This window comes from Betta splendens, chromosome 8 (assembly GCF_900634795.4).
Source record: "Betta splendens chromosome 8, fBetSpl5.4, whole genome shotgun sequence".
NCBI lineage: Eukaryota > Metazoa > Chordata > Actinopteri > Anabantiformes > Osphronemidae > Betta > Betta splendens.
In genome coordinates, this window is record NC_040888.2 from 14,437,921 (window position 1) to 14,449,692 (window position 11,772).

Below are 11,772 nucleotides of genomic sequence, written 5' to 3' on the forward strand. Positions count from 1 at the left end.
AACAGAATAAATGTAAACTGCATTCGCATGGAAGGACCAGTCCTATGAATATAAAATCGCAACTTTGTGTGCTGCAAGACCAACATATTAGTCTCCCTAATTTAGGAAAACAAAAACAACCCCCAGGTTTCTTTTCAGCACTGTAGCCAGTCTGACAAGAGTCATACTGTATTGAGTCTACTAATCCCCTTAACTCAGCACAATGACTATGAACTAAACTTTACTAATAAAATTATCATCAATTAGAAAAAACATTCAGCAGCGACTTCTTCCAAATGACAGAAAGCAACTGTCAAGATCTCAGAACTTTTAAATTTATTAAATCCTCTGTCTTCACCTACAGCTTCACCCACCTAACTCATATGGAGTTAACCTCAATAATTAACCTTTCCAAGTCGTTCACTGGATGTCTTTTAAGATCGCAATCCCAACCAGAATTACTCAAGAAGAGTTCTATCCTCTTGATCAGCTCATCCAGATTAAAGTCAAATCAACCAATCTTTACAACTAGATTTGACCACATGGCCTGGACGAGACAGGGCCAACTATAGGCCCATTGCAAATTTACCCTTATATTTCCAAGATTCTGGAAAAAATCGTGGCTAAACATTATCTGACCACCTTAGGGATATACCTGTAATGAAGTTTTTCAGTCATTCCAGATTAAAAACATCATAGCACACGAACAGCTCTGAGTGTTAGAGTCATTAATGGATCTTCTATTAGCTTCGGACATATGGTATAGAGTTTTCTGTCCTGTTCCGTCCCTGGTAGATCTTGTGGCGGTTCATTTGAGTACAGTTGGATCATAACATTCTATTACAACACTAGTGAACATTATCCGGGAGTAAATAACAGCAGATGGAATTGTTTAAATGCCTATTTGTTGAACAGATGTTCACAGTGTTTGTGCATGTTTATGAGGTTAAATTCTCGTCACACACACAGAATTACTATGGATTTTCCACCAGGGTTTCTTGCTGGGTCCAATTCTGTTTAGGGGAGAGGTAACCTATAGCATTTCGCCTCCTCTGGTGAGATTATTAGGAATCGAGTAGGATCTGATAATTTTTCATTTTTAGCCTAATGATACTCAGCTACATGTGCCTTGAACCAATAAACAGATCAACTAGTCAAAATTCAGGGTTGTTGTAAGCAGAACATACAATCCTGGATGTCCCCAAAAGACTTCCTTCAACGTAAACTCGATAAAACCCCGAGATTCTTATTGTTTGGGTGCCAAAAATCGTATGAGAGGACACTATTGATAAATCAGAGTAGTGGTCCATAGCCCTGGATGGCTAACATGAGCTTCAGATGCTATACTGTGAGGCCCTTGGTGTCATGGTTGGAACCAGGATTCTCTTTTACTACCTCATGACGTTAAACAAAATCTCGCAGAAACCCGCCGGTAGCTCCTCCACGTTCATTAGAATATATGAGTTTAGGAAATCAGAAGCATCCTCTCTCAGAGCGATGTCAGATGAGAACTGGATCCATGCATGTTGATTACCGACCTCTAGTGCTGGACTACTGTATACCCTCTACTCATAGGAATGTCCTAGACGCTCCTTAGAAAAGCCTAGCAGCTCTTCAAGAGATGCTGCAGTGGCCAGAGATTCTGACGAGACTTAGAAAGAGAGATCAACGATGTGTCTTCTCCTACATTAGCTTCTCTCTGCAAACTGGGCTGCCTGATAAATGTAGGATGAAAGTTAAGTCTCCTACTCACCTACAACTACTCGAGTGATAAAAGTCCTTCTTATCGTTAAAGAACCTTATAGTTTCCTTGTCGTTGCCCAGCAAACACCAACTTCGTTTTCAGAGCGCTGGGCTACTTGTGGTTCCTATGGAGTTTTAATGTGAGACGGGGGCAGAGCTTTTAGCTACCAAGCTCCTCTCCTCTGGAGTGGCCACTCCCCTCTCAGGTTCGAGAAGCTGCACCAAACCAACACCTCTCCACCCCACAAAACTCTTCCTTTTTGATAAAGCTATACGTTAGAGATGGTTCAGGCCTTCACTGGCAATTACTTGTTAGTCACAGAACCATCTGGGGGGGTCTGGTCTTGGGTGGGTGGGGGGGGTAGTTAAGCTGCAATAGACAGTAGACTGCTGGGGGACTTAATTTATCACTGAGCGTCCTCTTTTTTTCCCTCTACCGGTGGGGACCCATCCTCGTTCCCATAACCTCCCATCATTTGTCCCATTGTTAACTAACCTTGGCTACTTTCTGTCCAGTAGTTGTGTCTCTCCTCTCTCCCCCACCCAGCCACCAGGGCCTCGGCCCCCCACTCTTTCTCCCTCTCTGTCCTCACCTACATGTATCGATTGGACTCAAAGTTTGGGTTGTCTGTGAGGGCAGCTGGCGGATCCAACTCATTCCTGCCCTGCTCCGCTGCCCTGGTCCATGCCATCCTGCCTGTGCTCTGTTGTTGCTTGTTGTTGCTTGTTTGCTGTTGCTTCTTTTCTATCCTCTCTATCCTCTTCACCGCCCCAACCGGTACTAGGCAGATGTCCGCCCACATCCAGGCTGGTTCTGCTGGAGGTTTCTTCTCTCGTTTAGAGAGGGAGTTTTTTCCTCTCCACTGTTGCTGTCCAAATAAATGCTTGCTGTATTGGGATTTGTTGAGTTAGTTTGTGTGAAGGTTTAAACGCTTACTGTTTTGTAAGCTGCCTTGAACATAACTCTGTGTTGTGATTTGGCGCTAGGGGGTCTGGGGCAGTATGTAATTGTGATTGGGAATTGAATGTGAATAGAATACGTTGTATTATACTACTTCATACAGCTCTACATCCTAAAGACGAGTTGGCAATTGCCGTGGTTTAAAAGTTTTCTGCCACCTGAAAAGCTCAAAAACGATGTTTTAGTGTTTCTGCATTGGTTTCCATCAGAGCAGCCTCTAATGGTCATGTTCTGATGCCAGATACTGTCAAAACAGCTCCAATACATAAAAGTACAGTTGCATATGTGGTGGTTTAACTAGGTTCTTTACCTGAAAAGCTCAAAAACGATGTTTTAGTGTTTCTGCATTGGTTTCCTCAGAGCAGCCTCTAATGGTCATGTTCTGATGCCAGAAATTCAACAGCTCAATACACCTAAATGTACAGGTTGCATGCGGGGTTTAAACTAGTGTTCTTAAGCCTGAAAGCTCAAAACGAGTTGTAGTGTTTTCGCATTGGTTTTAACATACAGTTTATAATGGTCATGTTCTCATGCCAGCTACTTTCAAACACTAATACATCCTAAAAGCAAGTTGCATTGCCTTTGTTAAACTAGTGTTTTCTAAGCCTGAAAAGCCAAAACGATGTTTTAGTGTTTCTGCTTGGTTTCCATAAGCAGCTCAATGTCATGTTCTGATGCCAGAGTATCTTAACATCTCAATCATCCTAAAGTACAGTTTGCAATTGCCGTGGTTTAAACTAGTGTTTCTACAGCCTGAAAAGCTCAAAACGATGTTTTAGTGTTTCTGCATTGGTTTACATACAGCTTATAATGTCATGTCTCGATGCCAGGTACTGTCAAACAGCTCAATACATCCTAAAGTCAGAGTTGCATTGCGTGTTTAAACTAGTGTTTCTACAACCTGAAAAGCTCAAAAACGATGTTTTAGTGTTTCTGCATTGGTTTCCATCAGACAGCCTCTAATGGTCATGTTCTGATGCCAGAAACTGTAAAACAGCTCATACATCCTAAATGTACAGTTGCATATGCGGCGTTTAACTAGTGTTCTTATACGCTGAAAAGCTCAAAAACGATGTTTTAGTGTTCTCTGCATTGGTTTCCATCAGAGCAGCCTCTATGGTCATGTTCTGATGCCAAATACTGTAAACAGCTCAATACATCCTAAAAGCGAGTTGCAATTGCGTGGTTTAAACTAGTTTTCTATGCTGAAAAGCTCAAAAACGATGTTTTAGTGTTTCGCATTGGTTTCCATCAGAGCAGCCTCTAATGGTCATGTTCTGATGCCGAATACTGTAACAGCTCAATACATCCTAAATGTACAGTTGCAATATGCGGTGTTAAACTATGTTCTTTATACCTGAAAAGCTCAAAACGATGTTTTAGTGTTTCTGCATTGTTTTTACATCACAGTATAATGGTCATGTTTCTATGCCAGTACTTCAAACAGCTCAATACATCCTAAAGTACAGTTGCAATTGCCGTGGTTTAAACTAGTGTTTCTCAGCCTGAAAAGCTCAAACGATGTTTTAGTGTTTCTGCATTGGTTTTAACATTACAGTTTATAATGGTCATTTTCTCATAGGCTACATTAAACAGCTCAATACATCCTAAACGCAGAGTTGCAATTGCCGTGGTTAAACTAGTGTTTCTACAGCCTGAAAAAGCTCAAAAAAGATTTTAGTTGTTTCTGCATTGGTTTCCATCAGAGCAGCCTCTAATGGTCATGTTCTGATGCCAGAATACTGTCAAACGCTCATACATCCTAAATGTACAGTTGCAATTGCCGTGGTTTAAACTATGTTCTACAAGCCTGAAAAGCTCAAAAACGATGTTTTATGTTTCTGCATTGGTTTCCATCAAAGCAGCCTCTAATGGTCATTCTGATGCAGAAATGCATACAGAAATCAAAATTGGGCCGTGTTGGTTTACAGTGTTCTTATGACCGAAAAGCTCAAAAAGATGTTGTTAGTGTTTCTGCATTGGTTTTTAACAGACAGTTCTAATGGTCATGTTCTAGTCCAGGTACTTTAAACAGCTCAATACATCCTAAAAGCAGTTGCAATTGCGTGTTTAAACTAGTTTTCTACAGCCTGAAAAGCTCAAAAACGATGTTTTATGTTTTTCTGCATTGGTTTCCATCAGGCAGCCTCTAATGGTCATGTTCTGATCCAGAATACTGTCAACAGCTCAAACATCCTAAATGTCAGTTGCAATTGCGTGGTTAAACTAAGTGTTTCTACGCCTGAAAGCTCAAAAACGATGTTTATGTGTTCTGTATTGGTTACATCAAGCAGCTTAATGTTCATGTTCTATGCCAGAATACTGTAAACAGCTCAATCACATCCTAAAGCAGAGTTGCATTGCTGGTTTAAACTAGTGTTTCTCAGCCTGAAAGCTCAAAACGATTTGTTAGTGTTTCTGCATGGTTTCCTCAGAGCAGCCTCTAATGGTCATGTTCTGATGCCAGAATATTGTAACAGCTCATACATCCTAATTACAGTTGCAATTGCCGTGGTTTTAACCCTCGCCGCAGCTCTTCATTTTTAGACCACCACGAGGCAACGAGGAGTGTTTTACATCTGACTTCACAAGTGGGGGAGGATGTGCATGGGGGGTGGTTGTTCGGGGGGGTCACTCCGGGACCACACAGGACCACCGAAAGTGCAGGTTGGGATGATGGGGGAGGGGTCACGTCGGACCCCACAGGACACAGTGAAAGTGCGGTTAGGAGGAAAGGTAGGAGGGGGTCACGCCGTACCCCAGGAGGAAAGCGAACGTGCAGGGTTTGGGAGGGAGGGAGGAGGTGGCGCACGTGGAGGGCCGGACCCCATGATGGAGGAGCGAACGTGCCAGGTTGGGGGAGAGGGAGGAGGGGGTCACGCCGGACCCCAGGAGGAAAAGCGAACGTGCAGGTTGGGGTAGGAGGGGAGGAGGGGGTCACGGAGGCCCGGTCCGCCAAATGACACAGAAAGTGCAGGTTAGGAGGATCCACAGGTTGGAGGTGGAGAACACACAGGCGGCGTCACGGCCCCGTGATGGGTTGTGTGTTTTCCAATTGGAAACTTCCACAGGTTTGGTAGAACAAAAAAACAAAATACCCAAATTCAAATCTTTTTTGCTTTAGGGTTTTATTAAGTATTGTTCTTTTGACATATTACACTTTGTTTGTAAAATTGTTACTACACTGTACAACAAAACAAAAACATCACAATAGTAGTAAACACACGGAAGTATTTTAGTATATGATTATTCTTATTATTATTATTATTATGGTGGGGGGGGTGTAGGGGGGTCATTTTCTAATGAGACAAACAAATTATCTTCAGAGAGCGATGGTCGCAGTCCTGAAACAGAAGAGCAAGGTCTTGGCCGATTTATGCTCTCGCACCGCTGGGGGCTGCAAGGAGTGGCTGGTTGTTGTTTCTGGGCTGCGAGTCGCCTCGCGCAGCGGGGGGGGGGGACAAATTTGACACCTTTTCCTCTTCCGGCTTTTTCGCGCGCGGGGGGGGGGGGGGCTAGGTGGGCGGGGGGGTCCGTCTAGGCGGCGGAACCAGGCCGTCGTGTTCTCCTGCGGCGTTTGGCACCCTCATCGTGCCCGTCGTCACCCACCCCCAGACAGGTCGCGGGAGGGCCTGCTGCCTGCTGGTTTCCGTGAGGTAAGGGGGGAGGGGGGGGGGGGGGGGAGGGGGTGGGGGAGGGGGGGTGGGGGGAGGAGGGGGGGTGAGGGGGGGGGGGGGGGGTGGAAGAAGGGGTGGAGGGGGTGGTAAGTGGAGAATGGGGGGGGGGGGGAGGGGGGGGGTGGGGGGGAGGGGGTGGAGGGGTGGAGGGGGTCTTGAGTGGGGGGGGTGGGGGGGGTGGGGGGGGGGGGGGGGGGGTGGGGGGGGGTGGACGGTGGGGGTGGGGTTGGTGGGGGGGGGGGTGTGGGGAGATGGGGGAGGGGGGGGGGTGGGGGTGGGGGGGTTGGGTGGGGGGGGGCGTGGGTGTAGGGGGGGGAGGGGGTTTGGGGGGGGTTGAGGAGGGGGGAAGGAGGGTGGAGGTTAGGGAGTGGGGCGGATGGTGGGGTGTGTTTCGGGGGGTATGGTTGAGGGGAGGGGGGGGGGGGGGGTGGAGGGGGAAAGGGGGGGGGGGGTGGGGGGGGGGTGGGGTGGGGGGGGGTGGGGGGTGGGGGGGGGGGGGGGGAGGGTTCGGCGGGGGGGGGGGTTGGAGGGGGGGGGGAGGGGTGGGTGGGGGGAGTGGGTGTGGGGGGGGTGGGGGGGGGGGGTTGGGGGGGGGGGGGGGGAGGCCGGGGGGGGGGGTGGGTGTGGGGAAGGTGGGGGGGGGGGGAGGGGGGGTTGGGGGGGGGGGTGGTAAAGAGGGAGGTTGAGGTGGAGGGGTGGTGGTGGGAGGGGGTGTGGGGGATAGGGGGGGTGAGGATGGGGGGGAGGGGGGGGGGGTTGGGGAGGAGGGTAGGGGATGGAGGGAGGGGTGAGGGAGCGAAAGAGGGAGAGTGGGGGGGGGGGGTGTTGGGGGGAGGGGTGGGGGGGGAGTGAGGGGGGGGTGGGGGTGGAGTGGGGGGGTGGGGGTAGGTCGAGGGGGGGAGGATGGGGGTGGGTGGGGGGGCCGAGGGGTTAGGGAGGGGTGGTATCGGGTATGAAGGAGGGAGGATTGGGATGGGGAAGTTTTAAGGGGGGTGGAGAGGGATTGGGGAGGGCGGTGTGAGGGGGGTGGGGGGGGGGGGGGGGGGGGGGGTGGTGGGGGTAGTGGGGGTAGGTTGTGGGGGGGAGAGGGAGTGGGGTGGGAGGGGGGGGGGGGGGGGGGAGGGGAGTGGAGGTTGGGGGGGGGGGGGTAGAGGGGAAGGGGAGGGGTGGGTGGGGTGTGCGGGGGGGGGGGATAATGGGTGGCGGGAAGGGGGGGAGATCGTGGTGGGGGTGGGGTGATCGGGGGGTGGGGGGGGGTGGGAGGATGGGAGTGGGGAGGTAGGTTTATGGGGGGGTGGAGGGCGGTGGGAGGGGGGGGGTTGGGGGGTGGGACGGGGGGTGGGGGGTGGTGTGGGGGGGGGGGTGGGGGGGGGGTGGGGGATTGTGGGGGGGAGTGGGGGGGTGTGAGGTGGGGGGAGGGAGGGGAGGAGTAGGGTGGAGGAAGGGTGGGGGGGGGGAAGGCAGGATGGGTGGCCCGGGGTGTTGAGTAAGAGAGGGAAGATGGGGTAGGAGGTGTGAGTTGAAGTGGAGGGCGGGGTGGGGTGGTGGGGGTGGGGAGGGGGAAGGTGGGGGGTAGAAGGGTTAATTGAAGGTGGGTGGGGAGTTGCTGGGGGGCTTGTGGGGGGGTTGTTGAGGGGGGAGTAGGGTGGAGAGGGGGAGGGATCGGGGTAGAGGGGGGTGTGGTGGGGGAGGGTGCGTGGGGTTTATGACATACGTTGGGCAAGGGGGGGGGCAGGGAGGTGGTGGGGGGTGGAGGTGAGGGGTGTGGGTAGAGTGGGTGGGAGTGGGTCTGGGGGTGCATGTAGTGTGAAGAGGGAAGTGGGTTCGGAGAACTGTGAGAATGCGTGGGGGCGGGGAGAAGGAACTTTGGGTGTGGAGCTGAAGGGGGGGGAGAGGGGGGTAGTAGGTTGTTTCGAAGTGATTGTTAGGGTGTTGGGCAGGGGTTAAATGGGTGAGGAGGTAAAATAACCGGGGGACGGGGGGTATGAGGACTTGGTTGGGTTTGGGGGGCCTTTAGTAGGGGTGGGTGGGGGGGGTGTTGCAGAGATGGGGTTGCTCAGGTTAGGGGGAGGGGAGTCTGTATTTCTGTGGTCGTGGTGGGGAATTCTTCTTGTGGTCTTCCTGTTATGTCGTGGGATGCAGTTCTGGTCCTATCTGGTTATGCTAGGTTCTTCTCTCTAGGGGGGTGTCTGGTTTGCTTTCGGTTCTTGTCTTGTGTTCTGGGCCTGCTCCTGCTCACTGCTGCTCCTGGCTCCTGCTGCTCCTCTGCTGCTGCTTGCGCCCGAGTCCGGAAGAGCAGGACAGGGAGCGGAGGAGGACCCGCACCCGAACCCCCTCTGAAGCGTCCGCACGAGCGAGGCGGACGCTTCGCCGCGAGGCGGATGGCGCCTTCTGCGGATGAGAGGGGTCACGAGCGCCTTGCCCAGCTGCTCTAGAAACACCCTCCTCTTGCGCGGTTGCCGGGCATCCAGTCGGGTGGGCCTCCCGCCACACGACGAAGCGTTTGTAGCAAGACACGTCTAGGACGTTGTGAAACACCGCACGGGCCAGCGCGCCGTCTTTCTCCTGGCACTGTAGGTTCCTATCACCTTGTCCAGGTTGTCTACTCTCCCTTGGTGGCGTGTGTCTAGGACGGCAAAGGGCTTTTGTCCCGCCGTCCTGCGTCGACGAGGAGGACATCTTCGGCGCCGTGGCGGCGAGTTAGCGTGCTCATCGGATCACGTTTTTGTTTTTTTGGGCACGTAGGACACCAGGACGGTGTGCTGGGAGTGAAGGCAAACGCGGAGGAGAAGGCGCTCCTGCCTTGACCGAGAGGAGCGCCGGCGGCAATTCCGGCTTGTTCTTGCGAAACCGTACCGAGCATGGTGAGCTCCCTGCGCAGGAGCCGCTGGCCCAGTTCGTAGGAAGTGAAAAAGTTGTCGCACGTCACGTTGCGAGGCCCCGGCGAGCCATTCTGTGCGTCAGCACGACCCGCTGGCCCTGCTTTTTTCAGAAGCTCTCTTTTCTCCTCCTCCTCCTCCTCCTGGCTTGCCTGGTTAAAGCTGCATCTTCCAAAGCGTAGCTGGACTTGGCGTCGCACGCCACCCAAAACGTGAGGCCGTATTTTTGCTGGCTTGCTAGGCATGTACTGTCTGAAAGAGCAACGACCTACAAAAAATAAAGGTGAGATTTTTAAAAATATATTTTTTTTACAGAGGTTAAAAAAAGAAAGCCTGCTTGCTACGTGTTTTCTGCATGTCTGGTGTGTGTGTGTGTGTGTGTGTGTGTTGTGTGTGTGTGTGTGTGTGTCTATGTGCCTGTGTGTGTCTATGTGCCTGGTGTGTATGTGTGTGTGTCTGTGCCTGTGTCTGCATGTCTGCGTGTGTGTGTCTGCATGTTTTTTTTTTTTTTTTTTTTTGCTTACCTCTGAAAGGTACCAGGTTGCTCGTCCACCGTCACGTTAGGACCCGGGTAGTAGAGCTGGGCAGCCGCTCCACCCACGCGTCCCAGACCTCTCTCACGGCTGCCAGTTTGTCCGTCGCTCGCCTGGGGTCTAGTTTGGCGATCTTCGAAACGCAAACAGCTTCGAGATGCAAGCGTGAAACCCTTGAGCGACATCGTGGCGCGAAAAAATGGCCCTGCCGCTCTCGGCGTCCCACAGGCTGGCCACGGCCTCCCCTCGGGACCTGTAGACGCCGACAAAATCAGGAGCCCAGTAGGCTCGCAGGTCGACCTCGTCCATGGCCCTTCCAGGCGCTCCCGAGCTATCGAGAGGCCCTCCAGGTTGGTGTTCTCCAGGACGATCCTTTCCACCGCCGGGGTCACAAACATGCGGAAGGTCGATTCAAAGTCGACCGCCTGAGCCGCCGCGTACTCTGTGGTCCTGGGCAGAAAAGGACTAAGAGGGACGTCCGCGCTTCCTCGCCATGCGAAACACAGCGGAGGACCATTTTATTTTCCCGTCTTTAGAGATAAAAAGTTTTATCTTCTTCTTCTTCTTCTTCATCCTCATCCTCGAGTTCTATTTGCTCCAGTCTTTGCACATTTTCTATTATTCATCATCATCTTCATCATCATCATCATCATCATCATCAATCATCATCATCATCATCATCATCATCATCATCATCATTTATATTCTTCATCATCAACTTTTCATCTGAAGTGTCCAGCCTTAGTATCACATCCCTCGTGTCTTTTTGTCCTCATCTGTTTCGGTCCTGCTGTATCTGCTTCTTCTGCTTCTCCTTTTTCTTTCTCTTCTTCACTTGACATGTCTTCCTCAGATTCCTCTTCTGGTTCAAGAGTCGTCATTAGATTGGCTTAAAAAAAAATCTGCTCTAGAACCTGTGCGGTCGGTGAAACGACGCAGCGGCCATGAAGAGAGAGCGCAAAGCTGCAGACAAGCTGGCAGGCTGGCAGGCAGGCAGGCCAATGAGCAGGGGGTCAGGCACGCAAGCATGCAGGAAACGCGGGCACGCAAGCGTCTCCCTAACACCCAACTCATAGGTAAGAACCAGTTTTCTCTTTTTTTGTTTGTTTTTAGTCCAAGCTACGTGAGGGTGGTGAAATAATTTGCAGGTGAAAGCACACACAAACACAAGTTTCCAAGTTGGAGGAATCTCCACCACGTTGGAGGAATCCTTCTGGTGGGATAAACGCCACGTTGGAGGATTTTTCACGTGGACAAAACCCAGTGTTAGATGATTTTTTCCACCACGCTGGAGGAATCCTTCTGGTGGGATAAACTGCCGTGTTGGAGGATTTTTCACGTTGGATAAGTGGAGAAAGTGTGTGTGGTGTGTGTGTGTGTGTGTGTGTGTTGGGGGGGGGGGGGGGGGGGGTCGGGTGGTTCCAAGTTGGAGGAATCTCCACCCCGTTGGAGGAATCCTCTGGTGGGATTACACTGCCGTTTGGAGGATTTTTGACGTTGGACAAACCCAGGTTAGATGATTTTTTCCCACCACGCTGGAGGAATCTTTGCAGGTTGGAGGATTTTTCATGTTGGATAAAGTGGAGAAGGTGTGTGTGTGTGTGCGTGTGTGTGTGTGGGGTCTTGTTGAGGGACGTGAGAGTGGTGGTGAAATAAGTCCCCCCCCCCCAGGTTAGATGTTTTTTTTTTGTTGGAGAAATCCTTCTGGTGGGATAAACTTGGAGGAGCTTGGAGGATTTTTCACGTTGGATAAGGTGAGAACGGCTCCGAGTTCTTTGGCGTGTGAGATGATTTTGGTTTGATGCCTCTGGCAGCGATGGAGATTGGTGCCAGAGAATACGAAAAAACAAAACAAAAACAAGGTTAGGGTCGGGGATCGGACCCCGGTCAGACCTGCCACCTTCCCACGGTCGGCGTCATATAAACCCCACAAAGACAGAAGAGGATGGCTACTCTTCCCGTCCCTCTAAACTGAACAGAGCTCACGACATGGACGCAGA

At 51.4% G+C, this 11,772-nt stretch overlaps 1 pseudogene; it reads right to left on the minus strand.

The window, feature by feature from the left end:
* Positions 1 to 8,303: 8,303 nt before the first annotated feature.
* On the minus strand, positions 8,304 to 10,176 carry LOC129604494 (piggyBac transposable element-derived protein 4-like; annotated as a pseudogene).
* Positions 10,177 to 11,772: the final 1,596 nt, after the last annotated feature.